Source organism: Podarcis filfolensis, assembly GCF_964270895.1.
Source record: "Podarcis filfolensis genome assembly, chromosome: 10".
Taxonomy (NCBI): domain Eukaryota; kingdom Metazoa; phylum Chordata; class Lepidosauria; order Squamata; family Lacertidae; genus Podarcis; species Podarcis filfolensis.
Genome location: NC_139612.1, coordinates 20,170,980 through 20,190,804, shown reverse-complemented (window position 1 = coordinate 20,190,804; position 19,825 = coordinate 20,170,980).

The following is a 19,825-nucleotide window of genomic DNA, read 5'->3' as shown; positions in this document are numbered from 1 at the left end:
CATGGGAGCATTTGCAACCGTTTGGCACCATTTTTCTGCCGGTTAAGTTGTCCATGGCTGATTTCTTGCTCTGTGATATAAAGCCATCTGTTTCGACCGCCAAACCTCTCAGGGGAGCATTTGGAACCGTTTGGCACCATTTTTGAGTGAATTGCCGAAGGTCACATATTTGATTAAATTGTGACCCCGGGGCTTGGGAATTTTTTCAAAAAAATCTTTTTCTGCCGGTTAAATTGTCGAGGGCTGATTTCTTTTCCTGTCATAAAAAGACTTCTGTTTCGACAGCCAAACCTCTCATGGGAGCATTTGCAACCGTTTGGCACCATTTTTGAGTGAAATGCCGAAAGTCAGATCTTTGATGAAATTGTGACCTCGGGGCTTAGGGATTTTTTCAAAAAAATATTTTTCTGCCGGTTAAGTTGTCGAGGGCTGATTTCTTTTCCTGTGATAAAAAGCCTTCTGTTTCGACAGCCAAACCTCTCAGGGGAGCATTTGCAACCGTTTGGCATCATTTGTGAGTTAAATGCCGAAGGTCAGATTTTTGATGAAATTGTGACCCCGGGGCTTAGGGATTTTTTCAAAAAAAATACTTTTCTGCCGGTTAAGTTGTCCATGGCTGATTTCTTTTCCCGTGATAGAAAGCCTTCTGTTTCAGCCGCCAAACCTCTCAGGGGAGCATTTGCAACCGTTTGGCACCATTTTTGAGTGAATTGCCGAAAGTCAGATTCTTGATGAAATTGTGACCCCGCGGCTTAGGGATATTTTCAAAAAAATCTTTTTCTGCCGATTAAGTTGTCGAGGGCTGATTTCTATTCCCGTGATAAAAAGCCTTCTGTATCAACCGCCAAACCTCTCAGGGGAGTATTTGCAATTGTTTGGCAGCATTTTTGAGTGAATTGCCGAAATTCAGATTTTTGATGAAATTGTGACCCTGGGGTTTAGGGATTTTTTCAAAAAAATATTTTTCTGCCGGTTAAGTTGTCCATGGCTGATTTCCTGCTCTGTGATATAAAGCCATCTGTTTCGACCGCCAAACCTCTCAGGGGAGCATTTGCAACGGTTTAGCACCATTTTTGAGTGAATTGGCGAAAGTCAGATTTTTGATGAAATTGTGACCCCGGGGCTTAGGGATTTTTTCAAAAAAATCTTTTTTTGCCGGTTAAGTTGTCAAGGGCTGATTTCTTTTCCTGTGATAAAAAGACTTCTGTTTCGACCGCCAAACCTCTCAGGGGAGCCTTTGAAACCGTTTGGCACCATTTTTGAGTGAATTGCGGAAAGTCAGATTTTTGATGAAATTGTGACCCCGGGGCTTAGGGATTTTTTGAAAAAAATATTTTTCTGCCGGTTAAGTTGTCCATGGCTGATTTCTTTTCCCGTGATAGAAAGCCTTCTGTTTCAGCCGCCAAACCTCTCATTGGAGCATTTGCAACCGTTTGGCACCATTTTTGAGTGAATTGCCGAAAGTCAGATTCTTGATGAAATTGTGACCCCGGGGCTTAGGGATTTTTTCAAAAAAATCTTTTTCTGCCGATTAAGTTGTCGAGGGCTGATTTCTATTGCCGTGATAAAAAGCCTTCTGTATCAACCGCCAAACCTCTCAGGGGAGTATTTGCAACTGTTTGGCAGCATTTTTGAGTGAATTGCCGAAATTCAGATTTTTGATGAAATTGTGACCCTGGGGTTTAGGGATTTTTTCAAAAAAATATTTTTCTGCCGGTTAAGTTGTCCATGGCTGATTTCCTGCTCTGTGATATAAAGCCATCTGTTTCGACCGCCAAACCTCTCAGGGGAGCATTTGCAACGGTTTAGCACCATTTTTGAGTGAATTGGCGAAAGTCAGATTTTTGATGAAATTGTGACCCCGGGGCTTAGGGATTTTTTCAAAAAAATCTTTTTTTGCCGGTTAAGTTGTCAAGGGCTGATTTCTTTTCCTGTGATAAAAAGACTTCTGTTTCGACCTCCAAACCTCTCAGGGGAGCCTTTGAAACCGTTTGGCACCATTTTTGAGTGAATTGCGGAAAGTCAGATTTTTGATGAAATTGTGACCCCGGGGCTTAGGGATATTTTCAAAAAAATCTTTTTCTGCCGGTTAAGTTGTCGAGGGCTGATTTCTTTTCCTGTGATAAAAAGCCTTCTGTTTCGACAGGCAAACCTCTCACGGGAGCATTTGCAACCGTTTGGCACTATTTTTGAGTGAAATGCCGAAAGTAAGAGTTTTGATGAAATTGTGACTTAGGGATTTTTTCAAAAAAATCTTTTTCTGCCGGTTAAGTTGTCGAGGGCTGATTTCTATTCCCGTGATAAAAAGCCTTCTGCATCAACCGCCAAACCTCTCAGGGGAGTATTTGCAACCGTTTGGCACCATTTTTGAGTGAAATGCCGAAAGTCAGATTTTTGGTGAAATTGTGACCCCGGGGCTTAGGGATTTTTTCAAAAAAATATTTTTCTGCCGGTTAAGTTGTCCATGGCTGATTTCTTGCTCTGTGATATAAAGCCATCTGTTTCGACCGCCAAACCTCTCAGGGGAGCATTTGGAACCGTTTGGCACCATTTTTGAGTGAATTGCCGAAGGTCAGATATTTCATGAAATTGTGACCCCGGGGCTTGGGAATTTTTTCAAAAAAATCTTTTTCTGCCGGTTAAATTGTAGAGGGCTGATTTCTTTTCCTCTGATAAAAAGACTTCTGTTTCAACAGCCAAACCTCTCACGGGAGCATTTGCAACCGTTTGGCACCATGTTTGAGTGAAATGCCGAAAGTCAGATTTTTGATGAAATTGTGACCCCGGGGCTTAGGGATTTTTTCAAAAAAATATTTTTCTGCCGGTTAAGTTGTCGAGGGCTGATTTCTTTTCCTGTGATAAAAAGCCTTCTGTTTCGACAGGCAAACCTCTCAGGGGAGCATTTGCAACCGTTTGGCACCATTTGTGAGTTAAATGCCGAAGGTCAGATTTTTGATGAAATTGTGACCCCGGGGCTTAGCGATTTTTTCAAAAAAATCTTTTTCTGCCGGTTAAGTTGTTGAGGGCTGATTTCTTTTCCAGTAATAAAAAGCCTTCTGTTTCGACAGGCAAACTTCTCACGGGAGCATTTGCAACCGTTTGGCACCATTTTTGAGTGAATTGCCGAAAGTCAGATTTTTGATGAAATTGTGACCCCGGGGCTTAGGGATTTTTTCAAAAAAATATTTTTCTGCCGGTTAAGTTGTCCATGGCTGATTTCTTGCTCTGTGATATAAAGCCATCTGTTTCGACCGCCAAACCTCTCAGGGGAGCATTTGGAACCGTTTGGCACCATTTTTGAGTGAATTGCCGAAGGTCAGATATTTGATGAAATTGTGACCCCGGGGCTTGGGAATTTTTTCAAAAAAATCTTTTTCTGCCGGTTAAATTGTCAAGGGCTGATTTCTTTTCCTGTCATAAAAAGACTTCTGTTTCGACAGCCAAACCTCTCATGGGAGCATTTGCAACCGTTTGGCACCATTTTTGAGTGAAATGCCGAAAGTCAGATCTTTGATGAAATTGTGACCTCGGGGCTTAGGGATTTTTTCAAAAAAATATTTTTCTGCCGGTTAAGTTGTCGAGGGCTGATTTCTTTTCCTGTGATAAAAAGCCTTCTGTTTCGACAGCCAAACCTCTCAGGGGAGCATTTGCAACCGTTTGGCACCATTTGTGAGTTAAATGCCGAAGGTCAGATTTTTGATGAAATTGTGACCCCGGGGCTTAGGGATTTTTTCAAAAAAAATACTTTTCTGCCGGTTAAGTTGTCCATGGCTGATTTCTTTTCCCGTGATAGAAAGCCTTCTGTTTCAGCCGCCAAACCTCTCAGGGGAGCATTTGCAACCGTTTGGCACCATTTTTGAGTGAATTGCCGAAAGTCAGATTCTTGATGAAATTGTGACCCCGCGGCTTAGGGATATTTTCAAAAAAATCTTTTTCTGCCGGTTAAGTTGTCAAGGGCTGATTTCTTTTCCTGTGATAAAAAGACTTCTGTTTCGACCGCCAAACCTCTCAGGGGAGCCTTTGAAACCGTTTGGCACCATTTTTGAGTGAATTGCGGAAAGTTAGATTTTTGATGAAATTGTGACCCCGGGGCTTAGGGATTTTTTGAAAAAAATATTTTTCTGCCGGTTAAGTTGTCCATGGCTGATTTCTTTTCCCGTGATAGAAAGCCTTCTGTTTCAGCCGCCAAACCTCTCATTGGAGCATTTGCAACCGTTTGGCACCATTTTTGAGTGAATTGCCGAAAGTCAGATTCTTGATGAAATTGTGACCCCGCGGCTTAGGGATATTTTCAAAAAAATCTTTTTCTGCCGATTAAGTTGTCGAGGGCTGATTTCTATTCCCGTGATAAAAAGCCTTCTGTATCAACCGCCAAACCTCTCAGGGGAGTATTTGCAACTGTTTGGCAGCATTTTTGAGTGAATTGCCGAAATTCAGATTTTTGATGAAATTGTGACCCTGGGGTTTAGGGATTTTTTCAAAAAAATATTTTTCTGCCGGTTAAGTTGTCCATGGCTGATTTCCTGCTCTGTGATATAAAGCCATCTGTTTCGACCGCCAAACCTCTCAGGGGAGCATTTGCAACGGTTTAGCACCATTTTTGAGTGAATTGGCGAAAGTCAGATTTTTGATGAAATTGTGACCCCGGGGCTTAGGGATTTTTTCAAAAAAATCTTTTTTTGCCGGTTAAGTTGTCAAGGGCTGATTTCTTTTCCTGTGATAAAAAGACTTCTGTTTCGACCGCCAAACCTCTCAGGGGAGCCTTTGAAACCGTTTGGCACCATTTTTGAGTGAATTGCGGAAAGTCAGATTTTTGATGAAATTGTGACCCCGGGGCTTAGGGATATTTTCAAAAAAATCTTTTTCTGCCGGTTAAGTTGTCGAGGGCTGATTTCTTTTCCTGTGATAAAAAGCCTTCTGTTTCGACAGGCAAACCTCTCACGGGAGCATTTGCAACCGTTTGGCACTATTTTTGAGTGAAATGCCGAAAGTAAGAGTTTTGATGAAATTGTGACTTAGGGATTTTTTCAAAAAAATCTTTTTCTGCCGGTTAAGTTGTCGAGGGCTGATTTCTATTCCCGTGATAAAAAGCCTTCTGTTTCGACCGCCAAACCTCTCAGGGGAGCATTTGCAACCGTTTGGCACCATTATTGAGTGAAATGCCGAAAGTCAGATTTTTGATGAAATTTTGACCCCGGGGCTTAGGGATTTTTTCAAAAAAATATTTTTCTGCCGGTTAAGTTGTCCATGGCTGATTTCTTGCTCTGTGATATAAAGCCATCTGTTTCGACCGCCAAACCTCTCAGGGGAGCATTTGGAACCGTTTGGCACCATTTTTGAGTGAATTGCCGAAGGTCAGATATTTGATGAAATTGTGACCCCGGGGCTTGGGAATTTTTTCAAAAAAATCATTTTCTGCCGGTTAAATTGTCTTGGGCTGATTTCTTTTCCTCTGATAAAAAGACTTCTGTTTCAACAGCCAAACCTCTCAGGGGAGCATTTGCAACCGTTTGGCACCATTTGTGAGTTAAATGCCGAAGGTCAGATTTTTGATGAAATTGTGACCCCGGGGCTTAGGGATTTTTTGAAAAAAATATTTTTCTGCCGGTTAAGTTGTCCATGGTTGATTTCTTTTCCTGTGATAAAAAGCCTTCTGTTTCGACAGGCAAACCCCTCACGGGAGCATTTGCAACCGTTTGGCACTATTTTTGAGTGAAATGCCGAAAGTAAGAGTTTTGATGAAATTGTGACCCCGGGGCTTAGGGATTTTTTCAAAAAAATCTTTTTCTGCCGGTTAAGTTGTCGAGGGCTGATTTCTATTCCCGTGATAAAAAGCCTTCTGTATCAACCGCCAAACCTCTCAGGGGTGTATTTGCAACCGTTTGGCACCATTTTTGAGTGAATTGCCGAAAGTCAGATTTTTGATGAAATTGTGACCCCGGGGCTTAGGGAATTTTTCAAAAAAATATTTTTCTGCCGGTTAAGTTGTCCATGGCTGATTTCTTGCTCTGTGATATAAAGCCATCTGTTTCGACCGCCAAACCTCTCAGGGGAGCATTTGGAACCGTTTGGCACCATTTTTGAGTGAATTGCCGAAGGTCAGATATTTGATGAAATTGTGACCCCGGGGCTTGGGAATTTTTTCAAAAAAATCTTTTTCTGCCGGTTAAATTGTCGAGGGCTGATTTCTTTTCCTTTGATAAAAAGACTTCTGTTTCAACAGCCAAACCTCTCACGGGAGCATTTGCAACCGTTTGGCACCATGTCTGAGTGAAATGCCGAAAGTCAGATTTTTGATGAAATTGTGACCCCGGGGCTTAGGGATTTTTTCAAAAAAATATTTTTCTGCCGGTTAAGTTGTCGAGGGCTGATTTCTTTTCCTGTGATAAAAAGCCTTCTGTTTCGACAGCCAAACCTCTCAGGGGAGCATTTGGAACCGTTTGGCACCGTTTTTGAGTGAATTGCCGAAGGTCAGATATTTGATGAAATTGTGACCCCGGGGCTTGGGAATTTTTTCAAAAAAATCTTTTTCTGCCGGTTAAATTGTCGAGGGCTGATTTCTTTTCCTCTGATAAAAAGCCTTCTGTTTCAACTGCCAAACCTCTCAGGGGAGTATTTTCAACCGTTTGGCACCATGTCTGAGTGAAATGCCGAAAGTCAGATTTTTGATGAAATTGTGACCCCGGGGCTTAGGGATTTTTTCAAAAAAATATTTTTCTGCCGGTTAAGTTGTCGAGGGCTGATTTCTTTTCCTGTGATAAAAAGCCTTCTGTTTCGACAGCCAAACCTCTCAGGGGAGCATTTGGAACCGTTTGGCACCATTTTTGAGTGAATTGCCGAAGGTCAGATATTTGATGAAATTGTGACCCCGGGGCTTGGGAATTTTTTCAAAAAAATCTTTTTCTGCCGGTTAAATTGTCGAGGGCTGATTTCTTTTCCTCTGATAAAAAGCCTTCTGTTTCAACTGCCAAACCTCTCAGGGGAGTATTTTCAACCGTTTGGCACCATTTTTGAGTGAATTGCCGAAAGTCAGATTTTTGATGAAATTGTGACCCTGGGGTTTAGGGATTTTTTCAAAAAAATCTTTTTCTGCCGGTTAAGTTGTCGAGGGCTGATTTCTATTCCCGTGATAAAAAGCCTTCTGTATCAACCGCCAAACCTCTCACGGGAGTATTTGCAACCGTTTGGCACCATTTTTGAGTGAATTGCCGAAAGTCAGATTTTTGCTGAAATTGTAACCGCGCAGCTTAGGGATTTTTGTTTAAAAAACTTTTTCTACAGACTACGTTGTGGAGGTCTGATTTCCTCTCCTGCGATAAAAAGCCTTCTGTTTCGACCGCCAAACCTCTCGGGGGAGCATTTGCAACCGTTTATCACCATTTTTGAGTGAATTGCCGAAAGTCAGATTTTTGATGAAATTGTGACCCTGGGGTTTAGGGATTTTTTCAAAAAAATATTTTTCTGCCGGTTAAGTTGTCCATGGCTGATTTCTTGCTCTGTGATATAAAGACATCTGTTTCGACCGCCAAACCTCTCAGGGGAGCATTTGCAACGGTTTAGCACCATTTTTGAGTGAATTGGCGAAAGTCAGATTTTTGATGAAATTGTGACCCCGGGGCTTAGGGATTTTTTCAAAAAAAATACTTTTCTGCCGGTTAAGTTGTCCATGGCTGATTTCTTTTCCCGTGATAGAAAGCCTTCTGTTTCAGCCGCCAAACCTCTCAGGGGAGCATTTGCAACCGTTTGGCACCATTTTTGAGTGAATTGCCGAAAGTCAGATTCTTGATGAAATTGTGACCCCGCGGCTTAGGGATATTTTCAAAAAAATCTTTTTCTGCCGATTAAGTTGTCGAGGGCTGATTTCTATTCCCGTGATAAAAAGCCTTCTGTATCAACCGCCAAACCTCTCAGGGGAGTATTTGCAATTGTTTGGCAGCATTTTTGAGTGAATTGCGGAAAGTCAGATTTTTGATGAAATTGTGACCCCGGGGTTTAGGGATTTTTTCAAAAAAATATTTTTCTGCCGGTTAAGTTGTCCATGGCTGATTTCCTGCTCTGTGATATAAAGCCATCTGTTTCGACCGCCAAACCTCTCAGGGGAGCATTTGCAACGGTTTAGCACCATTTTTGAGTGAATTGGCGAAAGTCAGATTTTTGATGAAATTGTGACCCCGGGGCTTAGGGATTTTTTCAAAAAAATCTTTTTTTGCCGGTTAAGTTGTCAAGGGCTGATTTCTTTTCCTGTGATAAAAAGACTTCTGTTTCGACCGCCAAACCTCTCAGGGGAGCCTTTGAAACCGTTTGGCACCATTTTTGAGTGAATTGCGGAAAGTCAGATTTTTGATGAAATTGTGACCCCGGGGCTTAGGGATTTTTTGAAAAAAATATTTTTCTGCCGGTTAAGTTGTCCATGGCTGATTTCTTTTCCCGTGATAGAAAGCCTTCTGTTTCAGCCGCCAAACCTCTCATTGGAGCATTTGCAACCGTTTGGCACCATTTTTGAGTGAATTGCCGAAAGTCAGATTCTTGATGAAATTGTGACCCCGCGGCTTAGGGATATTTTCAAAAAAATCTTTTTCTGCCGATTAAGTTGTCGAGGGCTGATTTCTATTGCCGTGATAAAAAGCCTTCTGTATCAACCGCCAAACCTCTCAGGGGAGTATTTGCAACTGTTTGGCAGCATTTTTGAGTGAATTGCCGAAATTCAGATTTTTGATGAAATTGTGACCCTGGGGTTTAGGGATTTTTTCAAAAAAATATTTTTCTGCCGGTTAAGTTGTCCATGGCTGATTTCCTGCTCTGTGATATAAAGCCATCTGTTTCGACCGCCAAACCTCTCAGGGTAGCATTTGCAACGGTTTAGCACCATTTTTGAGTGAATTGGCGAAAGTCAGATTTTTGATGAAATTGTGACCCCGGGGCTTAGGGATTTTTTCAAAAAAATCTTTCTTTGCCGGTTAAGTTGTCAAGGGCTGATTTCTTTTCCTGTGATAAAAAGACTTCTGCTTCGACCGCCAAACCTCTCAGGGGAGCCTTTGAAACCGTTTGGCACCATTTTTGAGTGAATTGCGGAAAGTCAGATTTTTGATGAAATTGTGACCCCGGGGCTTAGGGATATTTTCAAAAAAATCTTTTTCTGCCGGTTAAGTTGTCGAGGGCTGATTTCTTTTCCTGTGATAAAAAGCCTTCTGTTTCGACAGGCAAACCTCTCACGGGAGCATTTGCAACCGTTTGGCACTATTTTTGAGTGAAATGCCGAAAGTAAGAGTTTTGATGAAATTGTGACTTAGGGATTTTTTCAAAAAAATCTTTTTCTGCCGGTTAAGTTGTCGAGGGCTGATTTCTATTCCCGTGATAAAAAGCCTTCTGCATCAACCGCCAAACCTCTCAGGGGAGTATTTGCAACCGTTTGGCACCATTTTTGAGTGAAATGCCGAAAGTCAGATTTTTGGTGAAATTGTGACCCCGGGGCTTAGGGATTTTTTCAAAAAAATATTTTTCTGCCGGTTAAGTTGTCCATGGCTGATTTCTTGCTCTGTGATATAAAGCCATCTGTTTCGACCGCCAAACCTCTCAGGGGAGCATTTGGAACCGTTTGGCACCATTTTTGAGTGAATTGCCGAAGGTCAGATATTTCATGAAATTGTGACCCCGGGGCTTGGGAATTTTTTCAAAAAAATCTTTTTCTGCCTGTTAAATTGTAGAGGGCTGATTTCTTTTCCTCTGATAAAAAGACTTCTGTTTCAACAGCCAAACCTCTCACGGGAGCATTTGCAACCGTTTGGCACCATGTTTGAGTGAAATGCCGAAAGTCAGATTTTTGATGAAATTGTGACCCCGGGGCTTAGGGATTTTTTCAAAAAAATATTTTTCTGCCGGTTAAGTTGTCGAGGGCTGATTTCTTTTCCTGTGATAAAAAGCCTTCTGTTTCGACAGGCAAACCTCTCAGGGGAGCATTTGCAACCGTTTGGCACCATTTGTGAGTTAAATGCCGAAGGTCAGATTTTTGATGAAATTGTGACCCCGGGGCTTAGCGATTTTTTCAAAAAAATCTTTTTCTGCCGGTTAAGTTGTTGAGGGCTGATTTCTTTTCCAGTAATAAAAAGCCTTCTGTTTCGACAGGCAAACTTCTCACGGGAGCATTTGCAACCGTTTGGCACCATTTTTGAGTGAAATGCCGAAAGTAAGAGTTTTGATGAAATTGTGACCCCGGGGCTTAGGGATTTTTTCAAAAAAATCTTTTTCTGCCGGTTAAGTTGTCCATGGCTGATTTCCTGCTCTGTGATATAAAGCCATCTGTTTCGACCGCCAAACCTCTCAGGGGAGCATTTGCAACGGTTTAGCACCATTTTTGAGTGAATTGGCGAAAGTCAGATTTTTGATGAAATTGTGACCCCGGGGCTTAGGGATTTTTTCAAAAAAATCTTTTTTTGCCGGTTAAGTTGTCAAGGGCTGATTTCTTTTCCTGTGATAAAAAGACTTCTGTTTCGACCGCCAAACCTCTCAGGGGAGCCTTTGAAACCGTTTGGCACCATTTTTGAGTGAATTGCGGAAAGTCAGATTTTTGATGAAATTGTGACCCCGGGGCTTAGGGATTTTTTGAAAAAAATATTTTTCTGCCGGTTAAGTTGTCCATGGCTGATTTCTTTTCCCGTGATAGAAAGCCTTCTGTTTCAGCCGCCAAACCTCTCATTGGAGCATTTGCAACCGTTTGGCACCATTTTTGAGTGAATTGCCGAAAGTCAGATTCTTGATGAAATTGTGACCCCGCGGCTTAGGGATATTTTCAAAAAAATCTTTTTCTGCCGATTAAGTTGTCGAGGGCTGATTTCTATTGCCGTGATAAAAAGCCTTCTGTATCAACCGCCAAACCTCTCAGGGGAGTATTTGCAACTGTTTGGCAGCATTTTTGAGTGAATTGCCGAAATTCAGATTTTTGATGAAATTGTGACCCTGGGGTTTAGGGATTTTTTCAAAAAAATATTTTTCTGCCGGTTAAGTTGTCCATGGCTGATTTCCTGCTCTGTGATATAAAGCCATCTGTTTCGACCGCCAAACCTCTCAGGGTAGCATTTGCAACGGTTTAGCACCATTTTTGAGTGAATTGGCGAAAGTCAGATTTTTGATGAAATTGTGACCCCGGGGCTTAGGGATTTTTTCAAAAAAATCTTTCTTTGCCGGTTAAGTTGTCAAGGGCTGATTTCTTTTCCTGTGATAAAAAGACTTCTGCTTCGACCGCCAAACCTCTCAGGGGAGCCTTTGAAACCGTTTGGCACCATTTTTGAGTGAATTGCGGAAAGTCAGATTTTTGATGAAATTGTGACCCCGGGGCTTAGGGATATTTTCAAAAAAATCTTTTTCTGCCGGTTAAGTTGTCGAGGGCTGATTTCTTTTCCTGTGATAAAAAGCCTTCTGTTTCGACAGGCAAACCTCTCACGGGAGCATTTGCAACCGTTTGGCACTATTTTTGAGTGAAATGCCGAAAGTAAGAGTTTTGATGAAATTGTGACTTAGGGATTTTTTCAAAAAAATCTTTTTCTGCCGGTTAAGTTGTCGAGGGCTGATTTCTATTCCCGTGATAAAAAGCCTTCTGCATCAACCGCCAAACCTCTCAGGGGAGTATTTGCAACCGTTTGGCACCATTTTTGAGTGAAATGCCGAAAGTCAGATTTTTGGTGAAATTGTGACCCCGGGGCTTAGGGATTTTTTCAAAAAAATATTTTTCTGCCGGTTAAGTTGTCCATGGCTGATTTCTTGCTCTGTGATATAAAGCCATCTGTTTCGACCGCCAAACCTCTCAGGGGAGCATTTGGAACCGTTTGGCACCATTTTTGAGTGAATTGCCGAAGGTCAGATATTTCATGAAATTGTGACCCCGGGGCTTGGGAATTTTTTCAAAAAAATCTTTTTCTGCCGGTTAAATTGTAGAGGGCTGATTTCTTTTCCTCTGATAAAAAGACTTCTGTTTCAACAGCCAAACCTCTCACGGGAGCATTTGCAACCGTTTGGCACCATGTTTGAGTGAAATGCCGAAAGTCAGATTTTTGATGAAATTGTGACCCCGGGGCTTAGGGATTTTTTCAAAAAAATATTTTTCTGCCGGTTAAGTTGTCGAGGGCTGATTTCTTTTCCTGTGATAAAAAGCCTTCTGTTTCGACAGGCAAACCTCTCAGGGGAGCATTTGCAACCGTTTGGCACCATTTGTGAGTTAAATGCCGAAGGTCAGATTTTTGATGAAATTGTGACCCCGGGGCTTAGGGATTTTTTGAAAAAAATATTTTTCTGCCGGTTAAGTTGTTGAGGGCTGATTTCTTTTCCAGTAATAAAAAGCCTTCTGTTTCGACAGGCAAACTTCTCACGGGAGCATTTGCAACCGTTTGGCACCATTTTTGAGTGAATTGCCGAAAGTCAGATTCTTGATGAAATTGTGACCCCGCGGCTTAGGGATATTTTCAAAAAAATCTTTTTCTGCCGATTAAGTTGTCGAGGGCTGATTTCTATTCCCGTGATAAAAAGCCTTCTGTATCAACCGCCAAACCTCTCAGGGGAGTATTTGCAACTGTTTGGCAGCATTTTTGAGTGAATTGCCGAAATTCAGATTTTTGATGAAATTGTGACCCTGGGGTTTAGGGATTTTTTCAAAAAAATATTTTTCTGCCGGTTAAGTTGTCCATGGCTGATTTCCTGCTCTGTGATATAAAGCCATCTGTTTCGACCGCCAAACCTCTCAGGGGAGCATTTGCAACGGTTTAGCACCATTTTTGAGTGAATTGGCGAAAGTCAGATTTTTGATGAAATTGTGACCCCGGGGCTTAGGGATTTTTTCAAAAAAATCTTTTTTTGCCGGTTAAGTTGTCAAGGGCTGATTTCTTTTCCTGTGATAAAAAGACTTCTGTTTCGACCGCCAAACCTCTCAGGGGAGCCTTTGAAACCGTTTGGCACCATTTTTGAGTGAATTGCGGAAAGTCAGATTTTTGATGAAATTGTGACCCCGGGGCTTAGGGATATTTTCAAAAAAATCTTTTTCTGCCGGTTAAGTTGTCGAGGGCTGATTTCTTTTCCTGTGATAAAAAGCCTTCTGTTTCGACAGGCAAACCTCTCACGGGAGCATTTGCAACCGTTTGGCACTATTTTTGAGTGAAATGCCGAAAGTAAGAGTTTTGATGAAATTGTGACTTAGGGATTTTTTCAAAAAAATCTTTTTCTGCCGGTTAAGTTGTCGAGGGCTGATTTCTATTCCCGTGATAAAAAGCCATCTGTTTCGACCGCCAAACCTCTCAGGGGAGCATTTGGAACCGTTTGGCACCATTTTTGAGTGAATTGCCGAAGGTCAGATATTTGATGAAATTGTGACCCCGGGGCTTGGGAATTTTTTCAAAAAAATCATTTTCTGCCGGTTAAATTGTCTTGGGCTGATTTCTTTTCCTCTGATAAAAAGACTTCTGTTTCAACAGCCAAACCTCTCAGGGGAGCATTTGCAACCGTTTGGCACCATTTGTGAGTTAAATGCCGAAGGTCAGATTTTTGATGAAATTGTGACCCCGGGGCTTAGGGATTTTTTGAAAAAAATATTTTTCTGCCGGTTAAGTTGTCCATGGTTGATTTCTTTTCCTGTGATAAAAAGCCTTCTGTTTCGACAGGCAAACCCCTCACGGGAGCATTTGCAACCGTTTGGCACTATTTTTGAGTGAAATGCCGAAAGTAAGAGTTTTGATGAAATTGTGACCCCGGGGCTTAGGGATTTTTTCAAAAAAATCTTTTTCTGCCGGTTAAGTTGTCGAGGGCTGATTTCTATTCCCGTGATAAAAAGCCTTCTGTATCAACCGCCAAACCTCTCAGGGGAGTATTTGCAACCGTTTGGCACCATTTTTGAGTGAATTGCCGAAAGTCAGATTTTTGATGAAATTGTGACCCCGGGGCTTAGGGATTTTTTCAAAAAAATATTTTTCTGCCGGTTAAGTTGTCCATGGCTGATTTCTTGCTCTGTGATATAAAGCCATCTGTTTCGACCGCCAAACCTCTCAGGGGAGCATTTGGAACTGTTTGGCACCATTTTTGAGTGAATTGCCGAAGGTCAGATATTTGATGAAATTGTGACCCCGGGGCTTGGGAATTTTTTCAAAAAAATCTTTTTCTGCCGGTTAAATTGTCGAGGGCTGATTTCTTTTCCTCTGATAAAAAGACTTCTGTTTCAACAGCCAAACCTCTCACGGGAGCATTTGCAACCGTTTGGCACCATGTCTGAGTGAAATGCCGAAAGTCAGATTTTTGATGAAATTGTGACCCCGGGGCTTAGGGATTTTTTCAAAAAAATATTTTTCTGCCGGTTAAGTTGTCGAGGGCTGATTTCTTTTCCTGTGATAAAAAGCCTTCTGTTTCGACAGCCAAACCTCTCAGGGGAGCATTTGGAACCGTTTGGCACCATTTTTGAGTGAATTGCCGAAGGTCAGATATTTGATGAAATTGTGACCCCGGGGCTTGGGAATTTTTTCAAAAAAATCTTTTTCTGCCGGTTAAATTGTCGAGGGCTGATTTCTTTTCCTCTGATAAAAAGCCTTCTGTTTCAACTGCCAAACCTCTCAGGGGAGCATTTGCAACCGTTTGGCACCATGTCTGAGTGAAATGCCGAAAGTCAGATTTTTGATGAAATTGTGACCCCGGGGCTTAGGGATTTTTTCAAAAAAATCTTTTTCTGCCGGTTAAGTTGTCGAGGGCTGATTTCTATTCCCGTGATAAAAAGCCTTCTGTATCAACCGCCAAACCTCTCATGGGAGTATTTTCAACCGTTTGGCACCATTTTTGAGTGAATTGCCGAAAGTCAGATTTTTGATGAAATTGTGACCCTGGGGTTTAGGGATTTTTTCAAAAAAATCTTTTTCTGCCGGTTAAGTTGTCGAGGGCTGATTTCTATTCCCGTGATAAAAAGCCTTCTGTATCAACCGCCAAACCTCTCACGGGAGTATTTGCAACCGTTTGGCACCATTTTTGAGTGAATTGCCGAAAGTCAGATTTTTGCTGAAATTGTAACCGCGCAGCTTAGGGATTTTTGTTTAAAAAACTTTTTCTACAGACTACGTTGTGGAGGTCTGATTTCCTCTCCTGCGATAAAAAGCCTTCTGTTTCGACCGCCAAACCTCTCGGGGGAGCATTTGCAACCGTTTATCACCATTTTTGAGTGAATTGCCGAAAGTCAGATTTTTGATGAAATTGTGACCCTGGGGTTTAGGGATTTTTTCAAAAAAATATTTTTCTGCCGGTTAAGTTGCCCATGGCTGATTTCTTGCTCTGTGATATAAAGCCATCTGTTTCGACCGCCAAACCTCTCAGGGGAGCATTTCGAACCGTTTGGCACCATTTTTGAGTGAATTGCCGAAAGTCAGAATTTTGATGAAATTGTGACCCCGGGGCTTGGGAATTTTTTCAAAAAAATCTTTTTCTGCCGGTTAAATTGTCGAGGGCTGATTTCTTTTCCTCTGATAAAAAGCCTTCTGTTTCGACCGCCAAACCTCTCGGGGGAGCATTTGCAACCGTTTGTCACCATTTTTGAGTGAATTGCCGAAAGTCAGATTTTTGATGAAATTGTGACCTTGGGGTTTAGGGATTTTTTCAAAAAAATATTTTTCTGCCGGTTAAGTTGCCCATGGCTGATTTCTTGCTCTGTGATATAAAGCCATCTGTTTCGACCGCCAAACCTCTCAGGGGAGCATTTGGAACCGTTTGGCACCATTTTTGAGTGAATTGCCGAAAGTCAGAATTTTGATGAAATTGTGACCCCGGGGCTTGGGAATTTTTTCAAAAAAATCTTTTTCTGCCGGTTAAATTGTCGAGGGCTGATTTCTTTTCCTCTGATAAAAAGCCTTCTGTTTCAACAGCCAAACCTCTCACGGGAGCATTTGCAACCGTTTGGCACCATTTTTGAGTGAAATGCCGAAAGTCAGATTTTTGATGAAATTGTGACCCCGGGGCTTAGGGATTTTTTCAAAAAAATATTTTTCTGCCGGTTAAGTTGTCGAGGGCTGATTTTTTTTCCTGCGATAAAAAGCCTTCTGTTTCGACCGCCAAACCTCTCACGGGAGCATTTGCAACCGTTTGGCACCATTTTTCTGCCGGTTAAGTTGTCCATGGCTGATTTCTTTGCTCTGTGATATAAAGCCTTCTGTTTCGACCGCCAAACCTCTCAGGGGAGCATTTGCAACAGCTGGGCACCATTTTTGGGTGAATTGCCGAAAGTCAGATTTTTTATGAAATTGTGACCGCGCTCTAATATAAATTAGTCAACTACATGTTGTATAAATTCATTCGTATTTATCCAAGCAGTCTATGTTTGTAAGCAGTCCGTTCACAGGTTGCAAGTGTTACCATATTATCAATCCACCGATTAAAGGAGATCATCTCTTTACTCTTCCAGTTTATCAATATCAGCCTCTCAGCTACCATTAGAGTGTGTACAATCCATTTCTGTTGTCCAGTTGTTAACTTCCATATAGTAGGCATATAGTTCAAAAAAGTTTCATGTTTTATTGTTTATTATTTTATCCTGCAAGCTGCTGAGCGTGGCTGGCACGACCCAGTCAGATGGGTGGGGTATAAATAATAAAACTATTATTATTATTTATTTATTATTGAATAGGACATCCCTTTTTTCATCAGAGAAGTGTTGGAGGGTTTGAGAATGAAATATACTCTGAGTCGAGAGTGGATTTCATGCTCTTTATTCAGCTCATAGTGGCGAGGAGGAATGGATGTTCCCTCAAAGTATCTGCTTTATATACATTATTTACACAATGGGCTGCATGTGATTGGCTAATTTACTCCTGCCTTACTCCTAGTTCACACCTAGTTTACGCCTCCTTTACACCTAGTTTACTCCTAGTTTACATCTACTTTACACCTAGTTTACTCCTACTTTACTCCTAGTTTACTCCTAGTTTACACCTAGTTTACTCCTACTTTACTCCTAGTTTACACCTAGTTTACTCCTACTTTACACCTACTTTACTCCTAGTTTACTCCTAGTTTACACCTACTTTACTCCTACTTTACACCTACTTTACTCCCAGTTTACTCCTGGTTTACACCTACTTTACTCCTAGTTTACACCTAGTTTACTCCTACTTTATGTGTGCATTTATTTAAAATGCATCTCTGGGTTACTTGGGGGCATAGGAATTTGTTCATTTTTTTCTTACACCACATGGTCTGAGGGACGGTGCACAGGCGGTGGACAACCTCTCAGGGGAGCATTTGCGATTTTTTCAAAAAAATCTTTTTCTCCCGGTTGAGTTGTCGAGGGCTGATTTCTTTTCCTGTGATAAAAAGCCTTCTGTTTCAAACGCCAAACCTCTCAGGGGAGCATTTGCAACCGTTTGGCACCATTTGTGAGTTAAATGCCGAAGGTCAGATTTTTGATGAAATTGTGACCCCGGGGCTTAGCGATTTTTTCAAAAAAATCTTTTTCTGCCGGTTAAGTTGTTGAGGGCTGATTTCTTTTCCAGTAATAAAAAGCCTTCTGTTTCGACAGGCAAACTTCTCACGGGAGCATTTGCAACCGTTTGGCACCATTTTTGAGTGAAATGCCGAAAGTAAGAGTTTTGATGAAATTGTGACCCCGGGGCTTAGGGATTTTTTCAAAAAAATCTTTTTCTGCCGGTTAAGTTGTCGAGGGCTGATTTCTATTCCCGTGATAAAAAGCCGTCTGTATCAACCGCCAAACCTCTCCGGGGAGTATTTGCAACCGTTTGGCACCATTTTTGAGTGAATTGCCGAAAGTCAGATTTTTGATGAAATTGTGACCCCGGGGCTTAGGGATTTTTTCAAAAAAATATTTTTCTGCCGGTTAAGTTGTCCATGGCTGATTTCTTGCTCTGTGATATAAAGCCATCTGTTTCGACCGCCAAACCTCTCAGGGGAGCATTTGGAACCGTTTGGCACCATTTTTGAGTGAATTGCCGAAGGTCAGATATTTGATGAAATTGTGACCCCGGGGCTTGGGAATTTTTTCAAAAAAATCTTTTTCTGCCGGTTAAATTGTCGAGGGCTGATTTCTTTTCCTGTCATAAAAAGACTTCTGTTTCGACAGCCAAACCTCTCATGGGAGCATTTGCAACCGTTTGGCACCATTTTTGAGTGAAATGCCGAAAGTCAGATCTTTGATGAAATTGTGACCTCGGGGCTTAGGGATTTTTTCAAAAAAATATTTTTCTGCCGGTTAAGTTGTCGAGGGCTGATTTCTTTTCCTGTGATAAAAAGCCTTCTGTTTCGACAGCCAAACCTCTCAGGGGAGCATTTGCAACCGTTTGGCACCATTTGTGAGTTAAATGCCGAAGGTCAGATTTTTGATGAAATTGTGACCCCGGGGCTTAGGGATTTTTTCAAAAAAAATACTTTTCTGCCGGTTAAGTTGTCCATGGCTGATTTCTTTTCTCGTGATAGAAAGCCTTCTGTTTCAGCCGCCAAACCTCTCAGGGGAGCATTTGCAACCGTTTGGCACCATTTTTGAGTGAATTGCCGAAAGTCAGATTCTTGATGAAATTGTGACCCCGCGGCTTAGGGATATTTTCAAAAAAATCTTTTTCTGCCGGTTAAGTTGTCAAGGGCTGATTTCTTTTCCTGTGATAAAAAGACTTCTGTTTCGACCGCCAAACCTCTCAGGGGAGCCTTTGAAACCGTTTGGCACCATTTTTGAGTGAATTGCGGAAAGTCAGATTTTTGATGAAATTGTGACCCCGGGGCTTAGGGATTTTTTGAAAAAAATATTTTTCTGCCGGTTAAGTTGTCCATGGCTGATTTCTTTTCCCGTGATAGAAAGCCTTCTGTTTCAGCCGCCAAACCTCTCATTGGAGCATTTGCAACCGTTTGGCACCATTTTTGAGTGAATTGCCGAAAGTCAGATTCTTGATGAAATTGTGACCCCGCGGCTTAGGGATATTTTCAAAAAAATCTTTTTCTGCCGATTAAGTTGTCGAGGGCTGATTTCTATTCCCGTGATAAAAAGCCTTCTGTATCAACCGCCAAACCTCTCAGGGGAGTATTTGCAACTGTTTGGCAGCATTTTTGAGTGAATTGCCGAAATTCAGATTTTTGATGAAATTGTGACCCTGGGGTTTAGGGATTTTTTCAAAAAAATATTTTTCTGCCGGTTAAGTTGTCCATGGCTGATTTCCTGCTCTGTGATATAAAGCCATCTGTTTCGACCGCCAAACCTCTCAGGGGAGCATTTGCAACGGTTTAGCACCATTTTTGAGTGAATTGGCGAAAGTCAGATTTTTGATGAAATTGTGACCCCGGGGCTTAGGGATTTTTTCAAAAAAATCTTTTTTTGCCGGTTAAGTTGTCAAGGGCTGATTTCTTTTCCTGTGATAAAAAGACTTCTGTTTCGACCGCCAAACCTCTCAGGGGAGCCTTTGAAACCGTTTGGCACCATTTTTGAGTGAATTGCGGAAAGTCAGATTTTTGATGAAATTGTGACCCCGGGGCTTAGGGATATTTTCAAAAAAATCTTTTTCTGCCGGTTAAGTTGTCGAGGGCTGATTTCTTTTCCTGTGATAAAAAGCCTTCTGTTTCGACAGGCAAACCTCTCACGGGAGCATTTGCAACCGTTTGGCACTATTTTTGAGTGAAATGCCGAAAGTAAGAGTTTTGATGAAATTGTGACTTAGGGATTTTTTCAAAAAAATCTTTTTCTGCCGGTTAAGTTGTCGAGGGCTGATTTCTATTCCCGTGATAAAAAGCCTTCTGTTTCGACCGCCAAACCTCTCAGGGGAGCATTTGCAACCGTTTGGCACCATTATTGAGTGAAATGCCGAAAGTCAGATTTTTGATGAAA